Here is a 23,332-nt window from a genome sequence, read left to right on the forward strand (position 1 = left end):
TAGCCAAAGCAGCAGAGGTCTCAAAACTGTGGGAGAGAAAATGGAAACAGAAGCTTAGTTTTTCTTACCTCTCCCCCTGCTGGCCTTGGTACTGGAAGCAGAATGGTGTTATAGTATATAGGAGACTTTCAGCTGGATGTCAGAGCTGCCTGGAACAGGAACTCAAAATGATTTAAACAAGGAACATTTATTATCTCACAAAACAAGAAGTCCTGAGGGAGAACAGCTCCTAAATTGGTTAATTTAATGATTCAAATACATCTTCCAGGAGCCAGGCCCTTTCCACGTTTCCAGACACAACACCTAGCAGAAGAAAGATCATTCCTTTAAAAGGGCGGAGAGCTTTTCCCAAAGTCCCAAAGCTGTCTTCCCTTCACATCTCACTGGCAATTATTGGTCATATGCCCCCTTTCCTAAACCAGTTACTAGAAAGAGGAATGGGATTGTTCTCTTTGCCTTAAGCCAAGGTAGACTATCTTCCTCTGGAAGAGGCTGTGAAAGAAAGTGTTAGCCACTCAGACATGTCTGACTCTTTGCGACCCCATGGACTGTAGCTGCCAGTCTCCTCTGTCCATGGGATTCTCCAGGCAATAATACTGGAGTGAGTTGCCATTTCCTTCTCCAGGGGATCTTCCTGACCCAGGGATCGAACCCGAGTCTCCTGCTTGGTAGGCACATTCTTTGCTATCTGAGCCACCAGGGAGGAAGAGGCTAGTGATAAATATTTTAGGCTGTGTGGGCCATACAATTTCTTTTGCACTACTCACCTTTGCTGCTATAGTGAAAAAGTAGCCATATATGATACATAAACAAATGGGCATGGCTGTGTTCCAACAAATCTTCATTTATAAAAACAGATGGCAGTACAGATCCATCTCATGGGCCATAGTTTGCTGACCCCTGCCTTACAGCAATTGGCATCTACTACTGACAGTGTCTGAAACACAGGAGAAATCCATTTGGGTACAAACAACTCTCCTTTGTCCTTTCTCTCTCAAGTCATACCCAAGAACTTAGAGATCTTCTGTGAACTTTGAGCTTGTTTTCCAGCCTTTTTTTTTTTTTTTTCCTTGTCTTTTTTCACTAGCAGGAAGCACTGGAGAATTCTAATACTCATATGCCTATATTTCTTTCCCAAGACTTTTATAAGAAAGTATAATTGAGAGTTCTTTTAAGGGAAGGCTTTCTGCTCGAAATAATGTGTAAGCCCACCAATTGTATCCATTTGGGTGAACAATCAAATACCATTTTTCAAATTAAGAGTAATATCATTTACTCAGAGCTTAATATATATATATATAGATAGATATAGATATATAAATTTAATTTAATGGATGTTTTCTTCAAATTCCTGATTCAAGATTATTAACTGAGCATGTGTTTATCTCCCCACTTCCTCTCCCCATCTTGATATTATATTAAAATAATATAATGGCATAAAATATTATAAATTCTCACCAATGAAAAGAATGGAGAGGCTCTTCAGCAGATAAAGAAATTAATAAATTTCTGGAAAGTGAATTTGAAAAACATTTACTGATTAAACATAGAAAAAGAAGCTAGAAATAACTAAACACGAAGAAAAGGGGCTGTAGTCAAGAAGGGTACCTATGTTGCCAGCACAACCTTAGAGAGACTTTGCAGGTAGGCTTTGAGGGGTGGTGGGTACAATGAAGTCCAGAAACATTAAGAAGGGTTGAGAAAAAGGAGACAAAATAAAGATGTATGCAGAGTCTTAACCCTTCTTGATTCTCTTGAATCATCTCTGTGTTCATCATGACTATGCATTTATCCCAGGCAAAATATTGGAGGAGTCAATCTCCAAAAAAGAAGCCTTCCCTGGACTGTTCACCATAAAGCAGAACTTTTTCACTGAAACTCTACCCAGTACACAAAGTTCTATTATCTTGTTCATTCCTCCTCTCAATTCAACAAGTATCTGTTGAGGGCTTAGTGGAAAAGGAAACAAATTGTAATTATGTAATTTACAATATTAATAGGATTACAAAATATATGAAAAAGTTATAACATGAAAGAGTAAAACCAACATTTTTTAAATAATCCAAAATAAATGTGCTTTGACTAGGTTCTCTGCACAAGGCTTGGAAACAAGGTGTTGGCCAGGTTAAGTTCTTGCCTGGAAGCTCTTGAGAAAAATCTATTTCCAATTTTATTCTTATTGGCAGAATTCAGTTCCTTGTGGTTGAAAGACTGAAATCCTGATGGGATAGTTCCCAGAATCTAGAGGCCACCTGCTTTTTTTGCCAAGTGACCCCCTTCATCTTCAGGCTAGCAATGGTGCATTGAATCATTTTTATGCTTCCAATCTCTGATTTTCTTTTCTGTGACTTGAAAAAACCAAAATCAAAACAAAAAAAAGAAAAGACAAAATCAACTTTTCTGTTATTAAAAGATTCATGTAATTAATTCAAGCTCCTACTTAATCCCCCTATCTTAACTTCAACTGTGCCATAAACTTAAGCTCATTAATGAGAGTAAAACTCTTAAGATTCACAGACCCTACGATTGTGCAGAGCATGTTGATCAGGGTGGCAGAAAACCTTGAGAAACATCTTAGAATTCTTCCTACCACAGACCTACACTAGGCCTATATACAAAATTTCAAAATGTCAAAGTGATTAGAAGATTGTAAGGTAGAAGTATACCATAGAATAAGAAACATAATTATCAGACTTATCATCAGCAATAAAAGCTTTTGGAAGATAATCAAACAATGCTTTCAAATGTCTAAGGGAATATTTTTTTCAAGATCAAATTATTTTTTCTAGTTAAATTATCACTCAGTAATATAGGAAGAATAAAGATATTTTCAAATATGCAAGTCAAAAATTTTTATTTCCCATGTACTCTTTCTGAAGAGTTAAAGGAGACAGAAAATCAAGAAAGAGGATAAGACCAGATTCAAGTAGATCTCACACCAGAGAGTAGTAAAGGGAATGCCCAAGATGGCTGCTTAGCAAGTCTAGATAATTGTGGTCCAGACTGGAGCAAGGAAAAAGTCCTCAATATTATATAATAGAAGCCTCAATTTCTTCCATCCTAAAATGACCATAGTATCATATGAATTATCTACTAATTCATAAGGTCATTGCATGTGTGCTCAGTCACTTCAATCGTGTCTGACTCTTTGGGACCCTATGGACCATAGCCTGCGAAACTCCTCTGTCCATGGGATTTCCTAGTCAAGAGTACTGTAGTGGCTTGCCATTTCCTTCTCCAGGAGATCTTCCTGACCCAGGGATTGAACCCACGTCTTCTCCATTTCCTTCATTGCAGGCAGATTCTTTACCACTGAGCCACCAGGCAGGCCATTACAAAGACTAAGTTAATAAGTGCAAAGGACTTAGAATAGTTTCTTACATTTATAAGTGCTTCATAAGTGTTTGTAAAGTACTTTTAGAAAACCATTAATACTTTAGGAAAATCTGGTCTTTTAGCCCAAGCATCATCACAAAATAATGACAAACTGGGAATTTAAAAAATTCTTTCCTGAAGTCAGGTAGGTTGATTCCTCCAGTTCCATTCTTCTTTCTCAAGATCGCTTTGGCTATTCGAGGTTTTTTGTATTTCCATACAAATTGTGAAATTATTTGTTCTAGCTCTGTGAAGAATACTGTTGGTAGCTTGATAGGGATTGCATTGAATCTATAAATTGCTTTGGGTAGTATACTCATTTTCACTATATTGATTCTTCCAATCCATGAACATGGTATATTTCTCCATCTATTAGTGTCCTCTTTGATTTCTTTCACCAGTGTTTTATAGTTTTCTATATATAGGTCTTTAGTTTCTTTAGGTAGATATATTCCTAAGTATTTTATTCTTTCCGTTGCAATGGTGAATGGAATTGTTTCCTTAATTTCTCTTTCTGTTTTCTCATTATTAGTGTATAGGAATGCAAGGGATTTCTGTGTGTTGATTTTATATCCTGCAACTTTACTATAGTCATTGATTAGTTCTAGTAATTTTCTGGTGGAGTCTTTAGGGTTTTCTATGTAGAGGATCATGTCATCTGCAAATAGTGAGAGTTTTACTTCTTCTTTTCCAATTTGGATTCCTTTTATTTCTTTTTCTGCTCTGATTGCTGTGGCCAAAACTTCCAAAACTATGTTGAATAGTAATGGTGAAAGCAATCTACAGATTCAATGCAATCCCTATCAAGCTACCAACAGTATTCTTCACAGAGCTAGAACAAATAATTTCACAATTTGTATGGAATTACAAAAAACCTCAAATAGCCAAAGCGATCCTGAGAAAGAAGAATGGAACTGGAGGAATCAACCTACCTGACTTCAGGCTCTACTACAAAGCCACAGTTATCAAGACAGTATGGTACTGGCACAAAGACAGAAATATAGATCAATGGAACAAAATAGAAAGCCCAGAGATAAATCCATGCACATATGGACACCTTATCTTTGACAAAGGAGGCAAGAATATACAATGGATTAAAGACAATCTCTTTAACAAGTGGTGCTGGGAAATCTGGTCAACCACTTGTAAAAGAATGAAACTAGAACACTTTCTAACACCATACACAAAAATAAACTCAAAATGGATTAAAGATCTCAACGTAAGACCAGAAACTATAAAACTCCTAGAGGAGAACATAGGCAAAACACTCTCTGACATTCATCACAGCAGGATCCTCTATGACCCACCTCCCAGAATATCGGAAATAAAAGCAAAAATAAACAAATGGGACCTAATTAACCTTAAAAGCTTCTGCACATCAAAGGAAACTATTAGCAAGGTGAAAAGACAGCCTTCAGAATGGGAGAAAATAATAGCAAATGAAGCAACTGACAAACAACTAATCTCAAAAATATACAAGCAACTCCTATAGCTCAACTCCAGAAAAACAAATGACCCAATCAAAAAATGGGCCAAAGATCTAAATAGACATTTCTCCAAAGAAGACATACAGATGGCTAACAAACACATGAAAAGATGCTCAACATCACTCATTATCAGAGAAATGAAAATCAAAACCACTATGAGGAACCATTTCACACCAGTCAGAATGGCTGTGATCCAAAAGTCTATAAATAATAAATGCTGGAGAGGGTGTGGAGAAAAGGGAACCCTCTTACACTGTTGGTGGGAATGCAAACTAGTACAGCCACTATGGAGAACAGTGTGGAGATTCCTTAAAAAACTGGAAATAGACCTGCCTTATGATCCAGCAATCCCGCTGCTGGGCATACACACTGAGGAAACCAGAAGGGAAAGAGACACGTGTACCCCAATGTTCATCGCAGCACTGTTTATAATAGCCAGGACATGGAAGCAACCTAGATGTCCATCAGCAGATGAATGGATAAGAAAGCAGTGGTACATATACACAATGGAGTATTACTCAGCCATTAAAAAGAATACATTTGAATCAATTCTAATGAGGTGGATGAAACTGGAGCCTATTATACAGAGTGAAGTAAGCCAGAAGGAAAAACACCAATACAGTATACTAACGCATATATGTGGAATATAGAAAGATGGTAACAATAACCCTGTGTACGAGACAGCAGAAGAGACAGTGATGTATAGAACAGTCTTATGGACTCTGTGGGAGAGGGAGAGGGTGGGAAGATTTGGGAGAATGGCATTGAAACATGTAAAATATCATGTATGAAACAAGATGCCAGTCCAGGTTCAATGCACGATACTGGATGCTTGGGGCTGGTGCACTGGGACAACCCAGAGGGATGGTATGGGGAGGGAGGAGGGAGGAGGGTTCAGGATGGGGAACACATGTATACCTGTGGTGGATTCATTTTGATATTTGGCAAAACTAATACAATTATGTAAAGTTTAAAAATAAAATAAAATTAATTTAAAAAAATAAAAATAAAAAAATTCTTTCAACATGCATAATTTGAGAAGCACCACTTTAGAGCACTGCTCCATACAGAGACTTGGCCTTAAGAGGACTTGGGCTCTGGCTCCTCAGCCACTGGCCAGGGACGTGGGGGAAGGCATTGAACTTCTCTAAGACTTTATAACTTTGTCTTTCACATAAGGGCAATCATTCATACCTCATAGAGCTGGTATGTCAGTAAAATGAGACAAATAGTTGTAAATTGATTGGTTCTCCATATAGAGGGAACAACTAACTCCAAGTGGAACAGACTTCCATCATTGTTCTGTGTGTCATCAAAGAAAGAATCTCTGCCCTTTCCCTGGGAAATAGTACTTTGTAAAATTGTATCTTGTCTTCACTCATTTTAGGATTCTTTGGAAAATATCTGGCTCCAATGTTGTTTGTATTGAACTGTGCAGTAACAGGTTTCTTTTTAGTGTGTAGTGAGCAAGTAACATGGCTCCAGTTTTCTCTCCCTTTGTGTTGTCTTGCTGCTTATTGGCAGCGCCCTGCATTGTTAATCTAGTGGGTAATGAATGAAATATGGTTGGTGAGCCCTGTAATGTTGAATTATAATGCCATTAATCTTTCACATTCTTTCTGTAGATTCGGCCAATCTTATGCAAAGCGAATGGACCTGGATCACCTCCAGACACTTATCAAACTGCCTGAGGGGATGCAATTTCTTTAAGATCCCCTTTCCATCTTATTTTTATATTATCAAGCATTTTAACAGCTGATTGAAATGGAATCCATGCATGAGAGGTATTTAGAATTTGTATCCAATTAGCATGGGCCACTTTATACCCTGTAGATGCATTTTTTTTTTCAACTGTCAACTGTAAGTTTGCATGAATTTATTCTTAACTGTATTTAGACTTTGAGTTCAGGATGGAAATTACCCTTTGCAAGAAGTTTTACCTAGATGGGTGTAAATCTATAATATCTTGGGAATAAAATAACCGCAGAGGAATAATTTTGCACACATATTTCAATTTTTTATACCAATTAAATTGGTATGATCGACCTCACCATCATCACACAAAACAGGTTTCTAGGCCATGTCCTCACCTTTTGCTTAGAGAAAGCCAGCAGATTTATTTGGCCCTCCTCAGATTTAAAATCATATATCTTTTATTCAGGGTTTTATGACTTCTAATCATAACAGCAAAAAGTACTGAAACTAACCTATTTTCATGGCTGCCTCTCAATACAGAACATGCTTTCTGTTTTGTCTTCATCAGAAATAAATTGTACTTAAAAACCCTGATCTTAAAATGTCAAATATGTGGGGTATGATATCATTTCTAAAGTGGCAACTTCTGGAGATGGCATTTTTAGAAGGCTTACAAAAGTATTTTGCGAGCCCATAACATCATTCTAGAACAGGTTTTATTGCCTTCGAAGATACTAGCATTCTCTGGAGATTAAGAAATTGTTATAATTGCTATGTGAAAGACCTGGCAGAGAGAGAGTATTCGCTGATAAACATTCAAGTACTTTAGAAAAGAAGGTCAGAATAGCTTTAACTATATAACCTCCTTTCTTTCTTCCTAATTGCTGAAATCCTATTTCTCCATACCCTAGCTGTTCATTCCTCCCACTTACAGCTTCAGTTTGCCTCAGCTCTTTTGTGACATAGTTTTAATCATATCCAAGCAGTTGAGTTATTTGGAGAGATTACCTGCTACATTCAACAAGGAAACAAGCATCATTAACAGAGCTGAAAGTATTGTTTTGGAAGGCCACGGGGTTTTGTGTGTTAACTTCTAGGAACAACAGAAAAATGAACTGTGACTATAATTTATGCCAAGCTGTATATTTGCTACTCTACATTTAATGCTTTATTAATTGCTCTTATCAGTTAGACTCACTGGCAGCATTTTACCTCTTTTAATAGCTGCTCATTTTTCCTACCCGTCCTCTAGTTTCCTTTAGTGCTCTCTAAAGGGTACTGTTCTTTTATGCGACAGATGGACATAACTTTACAAGAAGGTGATTAAGTCATTACCATCCACACACACGGACTATTCTTGCTAAGAAAACACCTCTGGTAGGAACACAAGAGCAGTGTGGCTTTTGAGGGAAACCATATCTCCTAAGTTGAAATGGAAAAATACTTTCAGATGAAATAATTTTCATTAGAATTATTGGTGAGGGGCAGGACTACAGAAGAAGGCAGGTCCAAGAACAAAGATTTTCCACTAGGACACCTCAAGAATTTGAAGGTGGTAGCTGGTGGTAGCAGAGTGGGGCAGACCCATCAGGTATGTGATGTGGAAGGACAGCTGAAGCAAAGGATCTTGAAGACTGAATTAACACCAATGGAGCCCGCATTTCCCTGTCCACTGGATATGGTGGCTTCTGTTTGAGAACCTATCAATATGGACTTGCCATATTGATCAGATACATCCTATGCCCATCAGTTCTTGCTCCAGGTCAAACCTTATCCCTTCTGTCTCTGAAAGGACATCCTCAGTGCCATGAAGGACATAATTAAATGTATTCATACAAGCAAAAATATTTTCCTTTGTGTAGACCCATTTTCTTATTTCTGTGAATCCATTCTGAGCTGCTAAGGATGCATGTATTCCTTAATTGTATTCTGGAGTGGCTACTATGTACTCCTAACTAAACTGGATGCTAGGGAAAACTCCTTGCCTAATCTCAGAAAGCAAGAGTCTATTGTGAGAAACTTGTCCATTAAATGAGTAATTAATTACAATTTGAAGTGTGAATTACCATCACAGCAATAAATTAATGCACATTATAGTGAGTCTCCTCTTTGGGGAAAGTGTTTTCGTTTGAAGCACGTCTCTTTCATAATATTGTTTTTTCTGTACAATACACAAACTGAAGTGCTCAATTTTGCAGGTGATGGCAATAAAGCAGAAGAGACCAGGTGAGGGAATTCCCCAGTTGTCCAGTGGTTAGCACTTTCAGTACTGAGGGCACAGGTTAAATCCTTGGTTGGGGAACTAATATTCCACAAGCCATGTAGTGCAGCCCCCCCCCCAAAAAAAAAGTTTAGGTGATTTCTCAAAGTCTCACTTTTATGTGTTCATTGCTCTCTGTCCTGAATATATGCTTCCTAATTATCATTTTACATCATAATTTGTTGATTAAATTAAATACAGAATTCCTACTTCCTACTTTTATTACATAGTAGAACCCCATTGCATATAACTCAGATTTACCATTTTGTGGGTATGATTTTTTTTTAAGTTTTTAAATGTAATTTTAAACAGAACATTGCAAAAATATAAAATTACAGGAAATTCTGAATAGTACAGTACATGAGGAATATAGAAAACCAGAAAAGAGTTAATTAATAAGTAAATAAATAGTTAAGGTGATGACACAGGAGGTTTCCTAATGGAGGGGTGGAGCTTTGAAAGACAAAAATAAGAACAAAAAACAAAGCAGGAAATAAAAAATTGTAACTACAACAAAAAAAGAAAATAGCTAAGAGATGAAGTCATCTAACATCAAGTAAGAGACTCTTGAATATAATTCCTAATCATACATACGTCTTTTTTTCTGTGCTTACAAAATGTCTTATTCTTTGGGTTACATTGTCCTACAGTGACCCTGCAGGAATGCTCCAGGCAGGCACGGCCCTCCTCTCTTTACAGGGAAGTTTGTCTTGTCTAATGTTACCCAGCTAATAAGGAACAATGCTGAGACTCAGACTCAGGACTTCCGGCTCCAGATCTACTCTGTGTCTGCTTCATGACAATATCCTGCTCTTCACCTGCTAGTAATACCTCTGATTGTGTTTGACTGTTCCAGTGGTTTTGTATGATCAATGATCAGACAAAAGGAATCAGATTTACAGCACCAAGACCCTACTTTTAGAGGGAAATTCAGAAGTTTTCCAGAAGTAATTCATGCAAAATGCAGAAGATTTAGAAAATCTAGGGTGACAACAAAAAATCACTCATGATTTCATCAGTCACATGTAACCAGTTTTCAGCCATGTTTTTCTTGCATATTATTTTCTTACAAAAAGAGATTATGTAATTCTTCATCTTTGCCAATTGCAGTTTAAAATTAGCAATATATTTTGTATACTACCCTATATTGATATTCATCTATTGCAGTTATAATATTTCTTTTGTAAGAATTAATGTTAATTTATTAATTTGTTGACTGACCTTCAATTGTTAGGTACCATTTTTTCACAAGATATATATGGTGACAGTGGTACATTATGTTTCCTGCATTTAAAAAAAAGTGCTTATTTGTAATGTTTGCCAAATTCCATGGTATAAGTACTTCCATCATGACTGATTTCTTTTTTAATTGCTAATAAAGATTCACTGTCACTTGTGATGATTATTGATAGTTACATATTTTAGTCACCTTTTCTTAACCATATATTGGTAGTTTTTGTCTCTGTCTTGTTCTCATTTGTGTTTATAGATCAAAGGAATCTAGGACAATCATTGAAATATATAGTATTTTGAGTTATTTGAATTTGCAAATTTAAAACATTCTTAGGACCACATGCAATAGCATAATAGGCAGATATGAACTGTGATATCAACTCTATCAATTAACAGATTGTTAAATTTGAGCTATGGACCAACCTCTCTGAGGCTGTTACTTCATCTGCAATGCACAAACCATGTTTATTTCGCAGGATTATTGTGAGAGTATTATATAAGATTTAAAGACCTTTGTTGTGGGACAGAGCATGATGGCACAGGGACAGAGGAAAGGCAGAAGTATTGACAACTCCATATGACAGCACAGAGGCTGTTTCCAGAGACAAGGTGACAGCAAGCTGGAATACGGGGGGCTGGAAGAGGGACAACTTTTGTATGGGGAGTCAGGTATGGACGGGAAGGGTGTTGCAGGCTTTCAGTGGATTGGCTAATTCAAATAATTTTCAGGCTCCCAGGTATAGGGTCTGTCCCTTGTCCTCTGGTATCTGCCCTCAGGGACAGTTAGGGCTGATGCCTGGAACTTGAGACCTTAATGGAGGAGTGTGGGATGTGGATTTAACCAGCTGCTCAAGAAAGGAAACTAACACGCTTTTGGCCACAGCCTCAAAACTGAAAATACATCAAGATGAATAAATAAATGAGATAATAAACATGAAGCTCAAAGCCTTCCACCTTCACCCACATTTAAAGGCTTTCCTTGGAGAGGAAAATGAACATTATCCACAGAAGCCATAACAGAGTACTTTTTAACCTTTGTGTAGTTTCATCTGTAAATTGAATATTGGGATAACAGTGGTTCTTAACATTCTGGAGTCAAAAGCTCATTGAGAATTCCTTGAAAGCTATCACCAGCCTCCCCTGAAATGTGTAAGACTTATGTACAGAAAATTTTGCTGCAGTTCACTTTGTTGCTTTAGAAACTGCACTTTACAGAAGCATTTATTTTGGTATTAGACGGCTCACTCTGCCTCCATTTTCTTTTCTATTGGAGCAGCTTGGTCAAAGGAGATTATAAGGCCTTCAGTAAAAGCTTGTTAGTTACTGCAGGGCATTGAAACAGAAAGCTACCTGATTAGGTTGGCTAAAATTATCCAGCAAACAATCCAGGCCAGTAATGAGCCTCTCTTTGTCAAACTGCTTTAGAATGGGCTTTATCTAATCTTCAATAAAAATGAAATGTCCTCCTCAGGTTCAATCAAGTTTTTTGTGACTTGTCTTCTGGAAAATCATAGATTTTTGTACATAGTGAAAAGAAATTTATACTCTGTTTCCATTTCTTATAAACTTGAAGAAATTCTATTTTTCATGAAGGCAACAGCATCATAGCAATAGACATGGCTTATTTCAAGATAATTGGCAAAAATCTTTGATGTCATTACATTCTAATGTATTTGTAATAATTAATTTAGCAAATATTTATTAGGTACCAACTATGGATCAAGACTTCTCTTGGGTTTTATGGATATAACAAGGAATGGGAAAGATAATTATTGCAATAAGCTGTAATGCGGTGTAGGGCTTCTATCTTTAGCCAAAAAAAAAAAAAAAACCCCAGATGTACTGCCAAATCTTTCAAATGCTCTACCTAACTAGAATGTCCCAACATTTTGCTTCCAGTCAAAGACACTGTGTTTTTCTTTTCTAACAAACCAGAGACATCAACTTCCTTGAAGTTTCCAGAACAGACATAAAATAGGAAAATATTTTGATGGCATCATAATTTATATATTCAACAAATATCCTGAGTACCTACTGTATGCCATTCACTGTGGATGCAGCAGTAAACCATAGAGACCTGGTCCCAAGTCCTGTAGTGAGCCGTAAGGGAAGAAAACCAGGAACTATCTGCATTTGAGGACATCAGTAATTCCATCCAGTTTATGCCAAAGAAGGAGGCCATACCTGCCAATTTCTCTAAGACTTCCTTCAAAATATTAAGTGAAAGATCCACATTTCTGGAGTGGATGATACAGACAGGCACAAACCACAAGCTGAGGCACAAATCACTTCTATTTCCAAAGCACAGTTTCCTTGAAGCCTGTCCAATTTGTGTCACATCTCTTCTTGGCAGTACAATAAAAAACTCACAGAGCACTTCAGCTTTTGCACTGGGACTTATTTACAGGATTGTCTACTAGACCTTTTCTAAAAATTCTTTTTTCCTCCAAACATATAGTTAAACAGGCACTCCCGTGATTCTGTAATATGACCCAATTCAATAGCCATAGCCACTGAGCTAAGAGATGGACACCTAACCCCAAATGACAAATACATCTTTCTTCTGCGGCATCTGGATCTGTAATTAAGAATTTAAGAAAAGCATACATTTAAGAAAGGGATCTCAGAACTACCTAATAAGCACAAGGATTCATTTTTTCCTAATGTTTATCAGAGAAAAATTATTCTGGACATCATAACATGGCAGCACAACAATCACATGTCATTTTACTGTCTACAGCAGCGCCTGAAGCTCCTTAATAAATACTTTAATAATTTGACTTTATTAATTTGACAAAAATCTGTCCAAAGGATAATTTTCAAAGTCATAAAATAAAATGAAAGAAAACTCATTTTGAACAACCCTGAATCCTATCCTTGGACCGCCTTGGAGGCCCGTGTTCCAGGATCTTAGAAGATGTATTTTTCTTTCATTACTCAAGCCTTCAGTGTTGATACCTATTCCTTCCTAGACCGGAAATGACTTGGCTGTTTCCGAGGCAGACATGATGGACTCCCACTGATTTGGAGTATTAGTGCGAACTGAGGTCTGCAGGCGAGACGAAAGGCTGCCCCTTGTGAATTATAATCTCACCCTTCAAGGGCCAGATACAGAATAACCACAGGGAACAGTTTGTACTGGGACCTCTCCTGCCCTCCGAAGCTGTTGCTTGGTTTCTTCTCTAGTCCTACGTGCTAGCTTCATTGTGTTCCAAAGTTTCCTTTTAAAATACATGGTAGCTAATTCCAGCTTCAAGTGTGAGGAAAGAGCAACTCCCATTTTTTTCGTGTGTGAGTCCCATTCCTCTAAATAAGTTGATGGCAGTGCCCATCATTTCTGTTTCTTGAGGTTTACTCTAGTATGTGAATGTGTGTGCTTAGTCGTGTCCAACTCTTTGCGACTCCATGGACTGTAGCCCGCCAGTCTCCTCTGGCCACGGGATTTTCCCAAGCAGGAGTACTAGAGTGGGTTGCCATTTCCTTCTGCAAGGGATCTTCCTAACCCAGAGACTGAACCCATATCTCCTGCATTTCCTGCAGTGGCAGGCAGATTTTCTTATTCTGCTGCTGCTAAGTCACTTCAGTCGTGTCCGACTCTGTGTGACCCCATAGACGGCAGCCCACCAGGTTCCCCCGTCCCTGGGATTCTCCAGGCAAGAACACTGGAATGGGCTGCCATTTCCTTCTCCAATGCATGGAAGTAAAAAGTGAAAGTGAAGTCGCTCAGTCGTGTCCGACCCTCAGCGACCCCATGGATTGCAGCCTACCAGGCTCCTCCGTCCATGGGATTTTCCAGTCAGGAGTACTGGAGTGGGGTGCCATTGCCTTCTCCGTTTCTTATTCTAAAACAACATAAATGATTGTCAAACATAGGGCCCTTACTGGTTATCAAGTATTTCTCATCATTTTACAGACCACATGACTGAGTTTCAGAGAATTCATCTAAAGACACGCAGTTATTTAACAATACAAGTGAGGTCTTGTGCCCAGGTCTCCTGACTCTAAAATCATTGCTTTTTAAAAAAATTAGTTTTTATTGGAGTATAGTTGCTTTATAAAATCATTGCTTTTGATGATACCAGGTTTATTCTTCCCCCTGAAGATAGTGCAGTGGAAAAGATTGCCACATTTCTTTTTAATCTCAGAAATCATCCCTGTAATACTTTTGTAGTTAGCAAGCTTTTACCTATTGCTTTTTTTTCCTGAAATTTTAAAGTAATTCTCATGAATTATTCCAAGCACATGGAAGTCAGGCATAAAAGGAGAAAAGAAGGAATAATAGAATACAAAGCTGCAAGCAGGAACCTCTTTTTTACATGTGAAAGTCATTCAGTCGTGTATGACTCTTTGCAACCCCACGGACTATACAATCCATGCAATTCTCCAGGCCAGAATACTGGAGTGGGTAGCCTTTCCCTTCTCCAGGGGATCTTCCCAACCCAGGGATTGAAATCAAGTCTCCCACACTGCAGGCAGATTCTTTACCAGCTGAGCCAACTGGGAAGCCCAAGAATACTGGAGTGGATAGCCTATCCCTTCTTCAGTGGATCTTCCTGACGCAGGTATCGAAGCAGGGTCTCCTGCATTGCAGGTGGATTCTTTACCAGCTGAGCCACCAGGGAATCTTTAATTTCCAATTAGTTGTCAGCAAGAAAACATCCAAAATGCCTCAGAACTAGTTACTATCCAATATGAAATCTTCTCTGCTGCTTCTGCTAGCCAGCATTTCATTTCTCCTTGTAACCTTCTCTGTTTTTTTTTTTTTTCTAATCCAGGACGATAATCATTGTCTTGATATTCAATTCTTAGTATTGCTGCACCAAGAAAAAATATGTATCCTGTGCTTGGAACATTCTCCTCCTGCTTGTACTCTTTCTCTTTGGACTGAATTGAGGTATTGGGAATTTCAATCATTGTAAAAGTTGAAAGAAACACTGTTCTCATGTTTTAAAAGATGGAAACATGAAGCAGCTCCTCGAGGCTAGATTAGAGAGCCCCAAATGAGCTGAATATTATACAGCTGCCTGTGGTGATTACAAGACCACACAGATCTTTCCATCTTCCAAAAATTAGACTTTGGTACTTCTTATTTGATCCAAAGGAGTCTTGTATCAATAAACAACATCATCTTGATAAATCCCTGGTACTAATCCACTGCATATTCCAATGCTGTCAGAAGATGCAAAATGACACATGAAGTTAAATGGTCATGGAGACAGAACTGATGAGTCTATCAGGTGTGATTGTCTTTATCCATCAACCTGAAAGTTTGGAGTCAGGAAGAGCAACTCCAGGACCTCTCTAGAAATGTCCCTTTCTGGCATCATCAGACAGTGAGGATGCTGAAAGGATCAGAAGACATGTCAGGATGCCATTCTCAAGAAAATATTGTCATTTTCCATTTCAATAAACTACAGTTTCACAGAGGAATAATAAGTTATTGCCCATCTTAGGAATAGGAATTTATATGGGCTACCAAATTATTTTTACATTTGCACAATTGATCTCACCTGATCTCAAAACAAGGGAGATGAAAACCTTCTTTGTATCAACTAATCTATACACCAACCCCTGAAAATAACCCAAAGGAGGAGGAAGCAATCAGCTCTGGTAACAGCAACAGGGTAGATAAAAAGAGATGTGACTCGGGCAGCAGCAGAATTCTCAAACACAAACTTGTTTCTGACCTAAATGTTCCCAGAGAAGCAGATTCCTAGATGTATCTTGGGGCCTGCAGCTGCCAGGAATGTTTTCTGGGTGGTCACAGAGCTCATTAATCACTACTCTGTGTTCACTAGCCTGGTGGCAGGTTGATGTGTAGAAGCCTTTAGGAGTGGGTAAGCTGGCAAATCTCATCATTTTATTGGCTTGTTGAAAACCCTTCAAAACCTAAACTCCTTTACATGGTAAATGAGGCATTTCCTAATATAACTTAAACCTCTCTTCCACATCATCTCCAACTCTTCCCTCTGCCCTGTCCTGAGCTTCCAGTTTTGTTTCTATGCCTGTGTAAATGCTTCTCCCTTGGTCTTAGCCTTCCTCCTCTTGTCAATCTGGTGAACTATTGTTGTTGTTTAGGCTCCAAGTCATGTCTGACTCTGCGACCCCATGGACTACAGCATGCCAGGCTCCTCTGTCCTCCACTATCTCCCTCAGTTTGCTCAGATTCATGTTCACTGAGTCAGTGTGCTATCTAACCATCCTATCCTCTGCTGCCCCCTTCTCCTGTCGCCTTCAATCTTTCCCAGCATCAGGGTCTTTTCCAATGAGTCGGCTCTTCACATCAGATGGCCAAAGTATTGGAGCTTCAGCATCAGTCCTTCCAGTGAATATTCAGGGTTGATTTCCTTAACCATATAGCTTTCAAAACCCAGATCAAGCTCCACTTACCACAGATGGTCTATTATTGCCTTGGATCCATCCTCATCATTCAATCTTCTAATTTCTTGTTTACCATTTTGTAACCATTGTTTACTATTGTGACTACCGTTTACTACTATTACTATTGTTTACTACTGTAACTACTGCTTATATTGAATACTATACTAAACTTATATTGAATACTATACTATACTTATATTGAACAATACTAAAATATTGTTCACTACTTTGTAACTATTCTATAAGTGTAGGAATCAACCCATTTAAGGTCTTATCTCAGCACGGAACACAATACTTGGCACATGACTAGAGCTTAGTGAATATTTGGTGAATAAATGAGAGAATGGATCCAGCCAATGAGTGTCTAGATTGTGGCCCAACAATGCTGCAGTTAAATGTACTTTTATTTTAGAATCAAACTATAAACCAAAATTGTTACTCTCAGTCCTAAGTGTTTAAAACTTGGGTTTGGAAGTAAGGCCAAGAGACAAGACAATGAAATTTTAGACAAATCCAGAAGCCAGGCTACATAAAGAATTGGAACAAAGGTTCCAAGTCAGTGACTGACTTTTCCATAAGGAAACTTAAAAACAGTCAAGAACACAAATCTAAAGTCAGGACAGAAAATGATACAGTAGCCCAGGAAGAATGGGAAGAAGACCACTGTGGACAGCAAGTAGTCAAAATCATGTTCTGGCTCCAGATGTCTGACTATACAGAAAAGGGCTACAGACAACTTACCTGGGGTTCAGCAAAAGAAAATTCAGTCACCAAGGGCCAACTAGGAACTCAGTCTAAACATCTCAGGAACAAGGAATAAAGTCTAAAAAGAACTAAGCAATAGATCAACAAGAGTGCCTCATGCCAGGCCATTTACTTGCTTGTTTCTACTTGTATTTTTTCTGCCAAGGACAAGCCCTGGTCATAGAATTTAAAGGACTATCCATATCTGTGGAGCAGTAAGAGTGGTGTTTAATAGTTAAGCTGTGGAGTCAGACTGCCTGGGCTAAAAGCCCCAATCCATCCCTTTCCAGCTATGAGGCATTAGTCAGTTACTTAACCTCTGTGAACTGTAAAATGGGACTGAAAATAACACCGACTTCAGAGAGCTGTTGGGAAGATTGAATGAGTTAATCCACTGGAAGAACTTAACCCAGAGACTAGAAGATTCAGAGCAAGTAGGCAGGCAGTTAATTATACTTTTTGAGAAACTCAGGGTAAAAAGCACATATTTATTTTTTCATGTCGAACTAAAAGAGATTCTCTTTCTATTTTTTGTTTTGCTTCTATAAAATAATTATCACAATGCCCTTTAGAGGAAAAAACATACCAACTAAAAAGATACCCCTTTGCACAGAAATAAGAACATAGAAATATAAAACCTAGCCAAAACTTTACAAAATAAGCAGAATGCTATTTGCTAGTTGATGTATTACTTAGAATAAAGGTTGGGTTACAGTTTTTTGAAGCAGTTGCTTAAATATTAATATTATAGCAATATAAAATTTAATTTTATGCATAGGCCATTAAGTTTGGTCCCATCATTGTATCTTCTGAACTTACAGTTTTCTGTTCCACCATCTCAAAAGTGAGCTATCTTGGTACTTCGACTTCAAGATCATGATCATTAGAGCACCAATCATCACATATGCATTCCAAGGATCAAAAAAGGAGGATGAAAGGAATGCACTTAGAAGAATAAAAACCAGAAATCACCACATCACTTCCCTACAGTTAGCCATTTGACCACACCTAGTAGCTGAAAAGACACAAATAAAATCTGTGTTCAGGTGATGATATACTCAACCCCAAATGAGGGATTTTATTATGGTAGGGGAAGAGGGGGAAACTAACCGCCTTTGACAGAGCTGGTTTGCATGTGCTCCATGTGGACTGGGGTGTTTGTCTCATAACTCTGCTGCAATAAAAAGCATTTGTAGGAAGGGAATGTGTTTGCCTGTTAGTAACTCATTAAGTTAAACTTCCACTTTCATGAGTTTCTCCCTACCCTTGAGCTTTGTGTCAAAGAAATAGTTGTTTCTGACCAGATGAATTTCACTCTTTGTACAACTATTTCTCAGGCTCAAAGTCCAATTTCTGTATCAGAAGCAATATTTATGAAGTGTTGACTCATAGATTCAAGTCACAGAAAGCCAAGAGCATTTAAAACTGCCTTTTACCTTGATCAGTGGCCCTCTGTTCATGCTGTTCCCATTGTCGTAAGTACCTTTTCTCTACCTAGCAGACTCTTAGTCATTCTTCAAAACCCATTTTAAACTTTTTATCTTAGTGATGGCTCCTCTCATTCTCCCAGGCACATTTGGCTTTGCCCCCTTTCAATGGCAACCCACTACAGTAATCTTGCCTGGAAAATCCCATGGATGGAGGAGCCTGGGGGGCTACTTTCCATGGGGTCACAAAGAATAGGACATGACTGAGTGACCTCACTTTCACTTTGGCTCCCACAGCACATTGGTTCTGTCTAGGAATGTCACACTTGACACATTATAATGTGTCTACTTGCCTTCCTGCCCTCTCAAGCTGATGGTGAATTTAGGGCAGCACCCAGGCTTGGAATTAAAAGATGCTTGCTCCTTGGAAGAAATGCTATGACCAACCTAGACAGCATATTCAAAAGCAGAGACATTTTGCCAACAAAGATCCGTCTAGTCAAAGCTATGGCTTTTCCAGTAGTCATGTATGGATGTGAGAGTTGGACTATAAAGAAAGCTGAGCACCGAAGAATTGATGCTTTTGAACTGTGGTGTTGGAGAAGACTCTTGAGAGTCCCTTGGACTACAAGGAGATCCAACCAGCCCATCCTAAAGGAAATCAGTCCTGAATACTCATTGGAAGAACTGATGCTGAAACTCCAATACTTTGGCCACCTGATGCAAAGAACTGACTCTTTGGAAAAGACCCTGATTCTGGGAAAGATTGAAAGTGAAAGGAGAATGGGATGACAGAGGATGAGATGGTTGGATGGCATCACCAACTCAATGTAAATGAGTTTGAGCAAGCTCTGGGAGTTTGTGAAGGACAGGGAAGCCTGGCATGCTGCTGTCTATGTGGTTGCAAAGAGTCAGACATGACTGAGTGACTGAACTGAACTGAACTGAACAGGCTTTCAGAAATATTTATTTAATGAATGAATAAATTGACTCCTCTCCCAGTAGGTATTGGTATGCAAATGTGAAGGTGTTAGTCATTTACCAGACTAAGAATACTGGAGTGGGTTGCCATTTCCTTCTCCAGGGGATCTTTAGGTATTGGTATATGAGGCACTATTTCCAAGAAAGTTCCTGTGATCAACATATACAACATGAATGATAATAACCACATTGATAATAGTGGTGCTGGTAGCAGTGGCAGCTATTACTATTTTGCTTGAGTGTGATAATTGTGTCTGAGTGTCAGGAACTTGATAGATAACATGTCAAATCTCTTTAAAACTTCTAAAATTAAGTATGATTATTTATACTTGCCTGATTGTACTAAGGCCCAGCTAGGGCACATAGCCTACAGGTGGTAGAGCTGTAGACCCCAGACCCTGCTATAAATTGTATTTCTTAATTAGCACTTCACTCTCTGGGATTAGGCAGAGGTCACTACCCTCTTCGGACATCTTTCTTTTAAAAGCAAACACTCGGAGAGTCACTATCACTCAAATCCCTGACACGTGGGGAGACTTCCTTCATTAGATTCCTCTCCTTGTAACAGAAGGAGCAAGGAATGCACAAAAGCCATGACAGAGGAAACAAGATTATAAACGAGAGTAGAGTGCTTCATGTGCACCATCATGGTCTAACCAAGCATTGGCTTTCTCCAAAGGATTAGGCCATTTCAGGGTAACTGTATTTGCTCCTATTTCGGCTTACTTGAAGGTTTCCCAACAACTGCTTTACTCACGTATCTCTTCCCTAACCTAAGTGTCATTTCATGAACACATTCACATGCACACACTCCACACATGACTTCTTCAACTTCACAGAGAAAATATAACCAGCAGATTGAAAATGCCCTCATTTTCTGGCCATTAAATCTGTAAACTTTTCTGCGTCCCTATCTCTTGTCTCTTCCACTTTCATTCCCTCCTATTATGGTGCAGGAGATAGCCCTCCTCTGTGTTAGTGGTCTCACATCCCCATGCTTTCCCCAGGACCTTACAACAGTCTTTTTTGTTCTTGTTTCTTTAATTTCTTTCTGTGGCATCTTTCTCATCATTATTTAAATAATGCACATATTTTAAAAGCGAAGAAATATTCACTCCCATATTTAAAAGAAACCACCATTTTTGACTATTAATGCTTTCCTTTTGATAGTTGCTGTATTTTTTCCTCTCCTGTGCAAAGCCTTGAAAAAACTGCCTGTACTCACTGATTCACTTATCTGCCACTCATTCCTCAACTCTCTCCAATTTGGGCTCTGTCCCCCTCCTTCATCCATATGGCTTCCTGCAATGGTCACCAGCGAATTCTCTGTCTGCCATGCCAATGGACATTTTTCTGTCTTCCTGTTAATGGACTTCTCAGCACATTTGAAATTGTAGATTCTTCTTTCTTGAAACACTCTGCTCTCGGCTTCAGTAGGATCTAACTTTCTCTGTTCTTTCATCTTTGGCAATAATTTATCTCAGAGTCCCTGGCAGGATCTCTGTCCTTAACTGGCTTCTAATCTTGAGTTATCCAAGGCTTTGAACTTGGTTTCTTCTTTTTCTTACATTATATTCTCTCTCTCTTATGATTTATTCCATGCCCATATTGTTAATTATGATCTATATGATGAATACTTTCAAATAAATATCTTTATTCCAAACTTTCCCTCTGAGCTACACACATCTAACAAATTGTTGACTTGACACTTCCCATTGTCCATCTCAAATTAACCACAAGCTTAACCAGTTTAACCTCACCCATAACTGAGCTCTCCTTTCCCAAACCCAGCCTTCCACTAATATTCTCTTGCTTAATAAAGGTCCTTTCTATCTATCCAATTGTTCCCATTGGAAACTTGGGAGCTAACATTTTCTCTAAAGAAATGATTACAACTCTATGTAGCCTGATATCCTATCAGTCTCAGGTGACTTTGGCACATTTCGGTACGCAGCCTCTAAATGGCCATCAATGATCCCACACACTGCTACTCACCCTTATGAATACCCACCCATTGAGTGTAGTTGGACTTGATCACTTCTACTGGTTGGAATATGGCAGAAGTAATGGGACACTTACTCTTGGAAGTAACAAGAGTACTTTCAAGATTAAGTTTCTTCCAAGATTAAGTTACAAAAGGACTGGCTTATACCTTGCCCCTTTCTCTCTCTCTCCCTCCCTCAACACTTGTACCGGAGAAAACTAGCTCAAATATCATGAGGTCACTCAGTAACACAATGAGAAGGTTCAACACATCCAGGAACTAAAGGTTTCAGCACAAATACTATTTGAGGAATGAAAACACCTAAATAATTTTTTATTTTGCTTTTCCCTCATTACATAAGATGTGGAGCATCTTTTCATATGTTTATTTTCCATGTGTATATCTTCTTTGGTGAGGTGTCTGTTTAGGTCTTTGGTCCATTTTTTCATCAGGTTGTTGGTTTTCTTATTGTTGAGTTTTAAGGGTTCTTTGTATATTTTGGATAACAATCCTTTATCAAATATATCTTTTGCAAATATTTTCTCCCAGTTTGTTTCTTGTCTTTCCATTCTCTTGACAGATCTTTTACAGAACCACTGCCCTTTCTCAAAGCCCTGCCAATAAACACATGGGTGAGGTTGGAATTAGATTTTTCAGCTCTAATTAAGCTTCAAGATGACTTCAGTATTAGCTGATGGCAATGGCACCCCACTCCAGCACTCTTGCCTGGAAAATCCCATGGACAGAGGAGTCTGGTGGCCACAATCCATGGCGTCGCTAAGAGTCAGACAAGACTCAACGGCTTCACTTTCACTTTTCACTTTTCACTTTCATGCATTGGAGAAGGAAATGGCAACCCACTCCAGTGTTCTTGCCTGGAGAATCCCAGGGATGGGGGAGCCTCATGGGCTGCCATCTATGGGGTCGCACAGAGTTGGACACGACTGAAGTGACTTAGCAGACTACAACCACATGAGACTCTGGACTAACTAAACTCTATGTTGTTTTAGATTGCTGTTTGAGATAATTTGTAATATAGCACAAGATATTAATAACAATATACATTTGAAGACTGAAAACATACTCTTGTGAACTTAGAGAAACCAGATGTCTTTTTATTTATAACTTTATCATTCTGTAAAGACTGTAAAACAAACTTATATAGAATATTGCACAGATACTCACCTGATTAGCAACACAATAAATTAAATGCTTTCCTATGAAAGTAGCAGCAGAAGTTTGTTTTCAGCATGAGTTGTCTGTTTTAAAAACTTTAGGTTCACAGTAAAATTGAAAGTACAGAGATTTTCCACAAACTCACTACCCACACACATGCTGTTTTCCCCATGACCACCATCCCCCACCACAGTGGAATATTTGTTACAATTGATTGAACCTTCATTGACACATCATATTCCCCCAAAGTTCATAGTCTGCATTAGAGATCACTCTTGGGGTTGTACATTCTACGAATCTGAACAAAAGTATAATGACATATAGACATCATCATGGTATCAAAGAAGAGTCATACTGCCTGAAAAATCCTCCGTGGTTTGTCTATTCATTGCTTCTCTCCTCACTCTTTGGACTGTTACTTCTGAAAAACAAACTGCCACACAAATATAAAGAAGAGGAAGTTAAATATCCAAAATTTATGACCTATAGACATTGATAAAATAACCTGACAAAGCTTAGGCAACACATTATTGACCTCTTCTCACATGTTCTGTTGAAATATTGGGTGGCAAAATTTCTATTGGCTGTC

This window comes from Bos javanicus, chromosome 5 (assembly GCF_032452875.1).
Source record: "Bos javanicus breed banteng chromosome 5, ARS-OSU_banteng_1.0, whole genome shotgun sequence".
Lineage (NCBI taxonomy): Eukaryota > Metazoa > Chordata > Mammalia > Artiodactyla > Bovidae > Bos > Bos javanicus.